This window comes from Otolemur garnettii, unplaced genomic scaffold (genome assembly GCF_000181295.1).
Source record: "Otolemur garnettii isolate 467f Iridium unplaced genomic scaffold, OtoGar3 scaffold00106, whole genome shotgun sequence".
NCBI lineage: Eukaryota > Metazoa > Chordata > Mammalia > Primates > Galagidae > Otolemur > Otolemur garnettii.
In genome coordinates this window covers 2,012,760-2,020,070 of record NW_003852501.1, presented here as the reverse complement: position 1 = coordinate 2,020,070, position 7,311 = coordinate 2,012,760, and the positions used below count along the sequence as shown (strand labels likewise).

Below are 7,311 nucleotides of genomic sequence, written 5' to 3'. Positions count from 1 at the left end.
GCCTCCCAAGTAGCTGGGACCACAGGCACCCGCCACAAGGCCTGGCTATTTTTTTGGTAGCAGCCATCATTGTTGTTTGGCGGGCCCGGGCTGGATTCGAACCTGCCACCTTAGGTGTATGTGGTTGGCGCGTTAGCCACTTGAGCCAAGCCACATTTATTCTTAATATGTGCTCTGCCATTACATTTATTAAACTCAGTTAAGGCTTACTTAAATGAGGTGGAAGCTAAAGGGTGTTCCTCTTTTACAAAGGGGGTGGCTAACACATAGAGAATATCTTGTAAAATTTTGCAATAAATATTTTGTAAAGAAAGGTACATTTAGCTACAATTTCCTGTGTTTCCAACATATGGCAACCTTTGGGATACCTCGTATTACTTTTCCCACTTTACTAATTAGGAAACTAAGACTCAGAAGTAACCTCCCCAAGTCTTCAGTGCTGTAAAGGACCCAGTCAGAATTCAAATCCTGGAAATCTGATTCTAGAATCTATTTCATAGCTACTATGTTACATGTGATGAATGAGGAAAACAAAATTTTTAAAAATTACTTGGCTAGGCATGGCTGACACCTGTAATCTTTGCACTCTTGGGGGCTGAGGAGGGTAGACTGCCCTGAGCTCACAGGTTTGAGATCAGCCTGAGGCCAGAACAAGGACCCCGTCTCCAAAAACAGCTGGGTGTTGTGGCAGGCGCCTGTAGTCCCAGTGACTTGGGAGGCTGAGACAAGAGAATCACTGTAGCCCAAGAGTTGAAGGTTGTTGTGAATTATGATGCCACGCACTCTATGGAGGGTGACAAAGTGAGACTCTGTCTCAAAAAAAAAAAAAAATTACTGATCATTTATTAATGTAAATCTACTAATCAAATTTTTAAAAAATCAACCTTCAGGCTCAGCGCCTGTGGCTCAAGTGGCTAAGGTGCCAGTCACATACACCTAAGGTGGCGGGATCGAATCCAGCCTAGGCCCGCCAAAACAACAATGATGGCTGCAACCAAAAATAGCTGGGTGTTGTGGTAGGCACCTGTGGTCCCAGCTACTTGGGAGGCTGAAGCAAGAGACTCGCTTGAGCCCAAGTGTTGGAGGTTGCTGTGAGCTGTGATGTGACAGCATTCTACCCAGGGTGACAGCTTAAGGCTCTGTCTCAAAAAAAAAAAAAAAAAACAAAAAAATCAACCTTCAAGTAAGGCTGTTTCAAATATAAAGATAAAACTAAGGGAGCACTTAAAAAGGTTTGTAAAAGAAACACAAAAATTTGGTTCATGATTAACATTCATCCATTACATTTCTTATTGATAGCCTCCCAACCCCCAAACAGAACTGTCCTGCCCAGGGAAGAATGAGTGCATCAACTTCCTGCCCTGGAAAGAATGAATGCGCTAATCTTTACCCCTCCAGAACTCTTATATCCCCACCTGCCTTAACCCATGTACTAACTTCTTTTTCAGACACAGCCTGTTCACACTAAGTAAAATAAAGGCCACGTTCTCCACAGATAACCTGGACTCTGCTTCCTTTTGTTTTACATCTTGGAATAATCTCTTATTTTTGGTCCTTAACCTCTCATTTTGGTGCCAAGAACCCAAAAAAGGGAGAAACCCCGTGGAGGGGGTAGCGGGTGGACCGAGATACACTCTGTTGAACGCACTCAAAACTAGACAGACTCTTGTTCCAACAAGACAAAGGAAAAGAGGATACCCCTCCAACCCCCACTGAGAATTCATTCATTTAATAGTGAGGTGAGCATTCATCTATAACCCCTTTCTGAGCCCTTTAACTCTACTCCAACTCTACTCTCTTTCTTCCTCCATTTCTAGGCCTTTTGAGGTAAGCATTTGTCTATAACTTTTTAATGAGGCTTTTAAACTCCATTTCAACTCCTCTCTCTCTCTTCCTCCATTTATAGGCCTTTTAAGCATCTGTACATAACCACTCTCTGAGTCTTTTTAACTTCTCTTCCCTTTCCCCATTCTGGGACAAAAAACTCCAGTAGTCTGTGTCTACTAAAACTAGCACTGGTCATGGACTAATCCTGGTGAGTCAGACTCACCCATCCAGTACTTCATGTGTGGGTATGCCCTCCCTGGACCACTCTTTTCTGGCAGGTTAAAGGTCCTTTTTCATTCTTGCTTTAACCTCATTTATTTTCTACCTCTAGTTCCAGATATGGGGACTGCTTAGTGATGGATCCCCCCTTCTTCACCTTTCAGCTGTCTCTTAACTCACCTCCAGCCTCTACACCTCCATCCTGACCTTAAACCTAAACACCCCATCTTTTTCTGTAATACTGCTTAGCCTAAGTACAAACTAGGGAATGACTCACAATGGCCTGAAAATGGCACCTTTGACCCTTTCAATCCTCACTGACCTTGACAATTACTGTTGAAGATAGGGCAATGGTCAGAAATCCCTTACATCCAGGCCTTCTTCCTCCTCCGAAACATTCCTTCTTTGTGTTCGTCTTGTGAACCCTCTCAAATTTTCTTTGCAGAGGCCAAACCAGCACTCCCTGAATCTCCTGATTCTCCATTGTCTTCTTTCCACCCAGAAGACAACCCTTCCCCTTCTGCCCCTCCACAACCTCCCACCCTTAACCTCCTCCCTACCTCCTCCCTCCCTCTCTCCATTGCCCCTCACTCATCTTCTGCTGCACGTGGACAAAAAAGAAAAGATGGCAGACACAGGTGGGAAGGGAAAGATGCTGGACCCAATTTCCCCACTTCATACTAGATCTGGTCACACCTTTGGACCTTCCACTTCTGGACTACCACAACCTTTATACCCTCTCAAAGAGGTTGCAAGAATGGAAGGTATCATCAGGGTTCATGTCCCCTTTTCTCTCAGATCTGTCCCACATAAGTCAGAAGCTAGGGTCGTTCTCCAGAGATCCCACAAAATATTCTTGAGAATTTAGATATCTAACCCTATCATATGATCTGACCTGGCATGTATATGTCATCCTCACCTTCACCCTAACTTCAGAGGAGAGAGGAGCAGGTCTGGACTCAAACCCAGGTTCATGCCAAAGATCAATGGAAGACAGACCAAAACCTGCCAGAGGGCATTAGGGCTGTTGCCCGGGAAGAGCCCAATTGGAATTCCTGGGGATGTTCCTGGGGTCGATCTCCATAACTATATGGTCCAGTATCAGTCTTTTTTTTTTTTTAGACAGAGTCTTACTATGTTGCCCTCGGTAGAGCGCTGTGGAATCACAGCTCACAGCAACCTCAAACTCTTGGGCTTAAGCTATTCTCTTGCCTTAGCCTCCCGAGTAGCTGGGACTACATGTGCCCGCTGCAATGGCCACCTATTTTTTGGTCGCAACTGTCACTGTTGCGGGGCCAGGCTCAAACCCACCAGCTTCGGTGTATGTGGCTGGCGCCCTACTCACTGAGCTATGGGCACTGAGCCAGTCCAGTGTCTCTTAAGAGGGAATAAAAAAAGCAGCCCATAAGGCTATGAATTATGACAAACTAAAAGAAAGAATCCCAAACTGGATGAAAACCCTGCCCAATTTTTAGCCCATCTTAACAAAGTTCTCCACTGCTATACCACCCTACTGCTAGAGAAGAAGGAGGGCAGAATCATTATCAACATGTATTTTATCTCTCAGCCTGCACCTGATATACCGAAAAAAACTCCAAAAATCCCCCCAGGGCCCTCAGACCCCCCAACAAGATCTCATTGACCTGGCTTTCAAGGTCTTCAATAACTAAACAGTCTGAAAAAAGGAAACCTCCACCAGAATGTGTTTCAAATGCAGTAAACCTGGGCACTAGGCCAAATAGGGCACAAATCCAAACCCTCCCCAAGTACTGCCCAGCCTACGGAGGTCCTCACTGAAAGTATGACTGCCTGGTCCTTCTGAGGATCTGGTTTGCAGCCACTCCCAGGACCTGGCTGAATTCCTCAACCTCTTGGGCTTGGCTGCTGAAGAGTAACAATTCCCAAAGAGTCAGGAGGCCCCTTGGACAATCACAAGAACTGAGCTCTGGGTATCTTTGCTAGTGGAAGGTAAGACAATCACTTTTCTGATAGATACGGGCCACCTATTCCATGTTGCCATATTACAAATGTCCTGTACAACAAACAAGAGATCTCAACGGTGGGTATTGATGGTAATCTACTGCACCCTCGCACTACTACTCCACCTTTGTGGTGATCACTTTCTGGACACTCTTTTTCACATTCGTTCCTTATTATTCCTTCATACAGCATTCCCCTACTAAGTAGAGATATCCTCTCAAGATTACAAGCAATCCTGACAATTCCTGTCAGCTCCCACCTCTCACTACCCATCCTGCTCTCTCTAACCCCTCCCCTACAATTCCATTCTCTCAATCCACCTCCCTGTAGACCCCATCATTTAGGATACCTCTCTTCCTTCTAGTAGCCTTCCATCATTCACCCATTCTCATTGCCCTCAGATCCCAACATTCATATCCTTCCCATAAACAATACCCAACCCCCATGTTGGCCCTCCAGGGCATTAAACCACTCATCCTCAAACTCCTGTCAGCTGGTATTCTCAAACCTACTACCTCACCCTACAACACTCCCATCCTTCCTGTAAAAAAACCCAATGGTTCATATTAGTTAGTGTACAACTTACAGGCTATCAATGAAACTATTCAGCCTATTCACCCAATACCCTCCTGTCTACTATTCCTTTTAATACCTCCCCCCACACAGTTTTATATCTCTAGGATGCCTTTTTTACCATCCCCATCCATGAGCTCTCCCAACCCCTCTTTGCCTTCAGTTGGACAAACCCTGATTCCTCTACCAGCCAACAACTCACCTGGATGGTTTTCCCACAAGGATTTAGAGACAGTCCTCATTACTTGGTCAGGCATGTCAGGCCAATTGCCAGTAGTTAGTTAACGTTTACCGAAAAATTCCACAGTTCTTCAGTACGTAGATGACTCCCTCTTATACAGCCTCTCCCCCACTACCTCCCAGCAAAACATTCACTTACTCTTTCCTTGCCACCAAGGGGTATAGAGCCTCCCCTTCCAAAGCACAGTTAACTTCTCCCTCTGTCAGTTACCTCGGCATCCTCCCACAGGAACATCCTCCCTGGACCGCATTCGGGCCATCTCCTCCCTACCCCTACCCCAAATAAAAAGTGACCTCCTCTTCTTCCTGGGGGTTCTAGGATATTTTAGAGCCTGGATTCCCAATTTTATGGCCTTGGTTAAGCCTCTATACACCGCTGCTAAAGGTTCCCCAACTGAACACATAGACCCACACCAGTTTTGGTCAAGTTCCTTCCTCTCCCTACAATCTTCTCTGTCCCAAGCACTACCTCCATCTTTCTGATCCCTGCTATCCATTTTACCTCTCAGTGTCAGAACACCCAGGACGTGCAGTAGGGGTCCTAACACAGAAACCTCACAACAATCACCTCCCAATAGCATTCTTCTCAAAGCAGATGGAATTCACAGCCCTAGGTTTGCCCCCTTGCCTCCAAGCAGTGGCAGCCACATCTCTCCTTTTTCTGAAGTCCCAGAAACTTACCTGCCAGGCCCCTACATATTTACTTACCCCTCGTAACATTCCATCCCTTCTAAAACACCAACACTTATCTTTAATTTCTGGATCCTGTTTACTCCAGCTCTTAATCTTCTTTATAGAAAACTGAGAACTCCACTTTCTCCCTCTTAAAGTCCCAGCATTTAACCCCTCAGATCCACTAATTGTCCTCTACTCATATGACCGTCACACTTCCCAGAACTCACTCCATGATGGCTGGCCTTTAATTATGGTAACATTATATCCTTTTCCCAACATCTCCCTCTTTATCTTACCTAACCCCGAGGATACCTGGTTTATACACAGCAGTTTTCCAAACTCGCTGTTTACTCCATTGCCAAAGCAGGCTTTGGTATTGTCTTCTTCCACTACTGCTTCCATTAGCCTGCCCCCCTCCCCCTCAACCTCCTTACAACAGGCAGAACTCTTAGCCCTCACTAAAGCCTTAAAACTTGCACGAGGCCACTCCATTAACATATATACAGATTCTAAATATACTTTCCACATAATCCATCACCATATAGCCACATGGGGAAAAAGAGGATTCATTACCACCCTAGGCTCCTCTATTATCAACATCACACTCATTAATAACCTCCTAACCTATTTCAAACTCACCAGTACTGGAGACTCTGTAGGTTTTATAAAGCCTTACCTCTGTCCCCTCAACTGAACTTTTCCCTTATCTATTTTCTCCTGTGCCCCTCTGGGAATATTATTCCCCTATGGCTGCTCCATCTATTGGTGCCTGCATGCTAATCCAAGTTTTCCTCATCCCCTGAGTCTCTTTTGTGAATGACTCCTCCCTAACTCAGGCACTGATGCATCCCCCTACTCCCAAACAAAAAGGACACATCTTCTTCCCTGTACTCCTCAGAACAGGCATAGTGGCTAGACTAGGCATGGGCACTGCAGGCATAGTACATCAACCCACTTTTACCACCAACTCTCCCTAGAACTTAAGAAAGACATGGAAAGAGTAGCAGACTCCTTTAGTCACCCTACAATCTCAAATTAATTCTTTAATTCAGTAGTCTTTCAAGGTAGCTGAACCTTGGATTTAATTACAGCAGAAGGAGGCGGCACATATGTTTTTTGGGGAGAAGAATCAAATTCCAAAACAGTGATGGATAATGCTGTTTCTTTGTAAACCAGTCAGCAATAATCACTCCCATTAAAGAGTGCAAAAAATATTAAATCCCTTTCTAATGAGAAAGTATTTTAAGTCAATACTTTGCCTATATCCAAGGATTTTAAAAAGTGCATAATTAATTTTAAACATTTACCTAGTTCTTATGGTGTCTTATTCATCCACAAATTACAACTACTTAATACTTAATTGATTTAATATGATACAACAAAAATTACTACTAAAAACCATATTATCAGTGTAAAAAATCTAAGGAAAATCTGGACAAGGTCAATATAAATTTGTATTACCATTATAAAAAAGTTAAGCTGAAACCCAGGAGAAATGGGGAATGGGTAACAACCTTGTATATTTAACAAGATATTTAAGAATAAAGATATGAAAAAAAGAAGATATGACTTAACACTAAAAGACATAAATAAAGGTACTTTGCTCTATTATTGTATTTAGATCTCCTTTAGTAGACCACGTTCAAAAACCTAGGAGTTTGAGGTTGTTGTGAACTATGATGACACTCTAGCCTAGTTTTTTTTCCCTGAAGTCTATTGCATTTACAACATGGGATCTTTCTGAATCTACATTATCCTAAAACTAACAGATTTTTCTTTTTTTTTTTTTTTTTTTTT

At 43.7% G+C, this 7,311-nt stretch overlaps 1 protein-coding gene across 7 annotated transcripts in view; it reads right to left on the bottom strand.

Moving 5' to 3' along the window:
- Nucleotides 1-7,311, bottom strand: part of ZMYM5 (zinc finger MYM-type containing 5) — a 30,800-nt gene that overhangs the window by 18,452 nt on the left and 5,037 nt on the right. The window contains exon 1 of one of the 7 annotated variants that reach the window (XM_023517255.1): nt 2,369-2,545. The exons of the other annotated variants lie outside the window; for them this stretch is intronic. The gene's annotated coding sequence lies outside the window, so the exon portion shown is untranslated. Of the gene's footprint in view, nt 1-2,368; nt 2,546-7,311 lie in introns of those variants that run through there. 7 annotated transcript variants of the gene reach the window in all.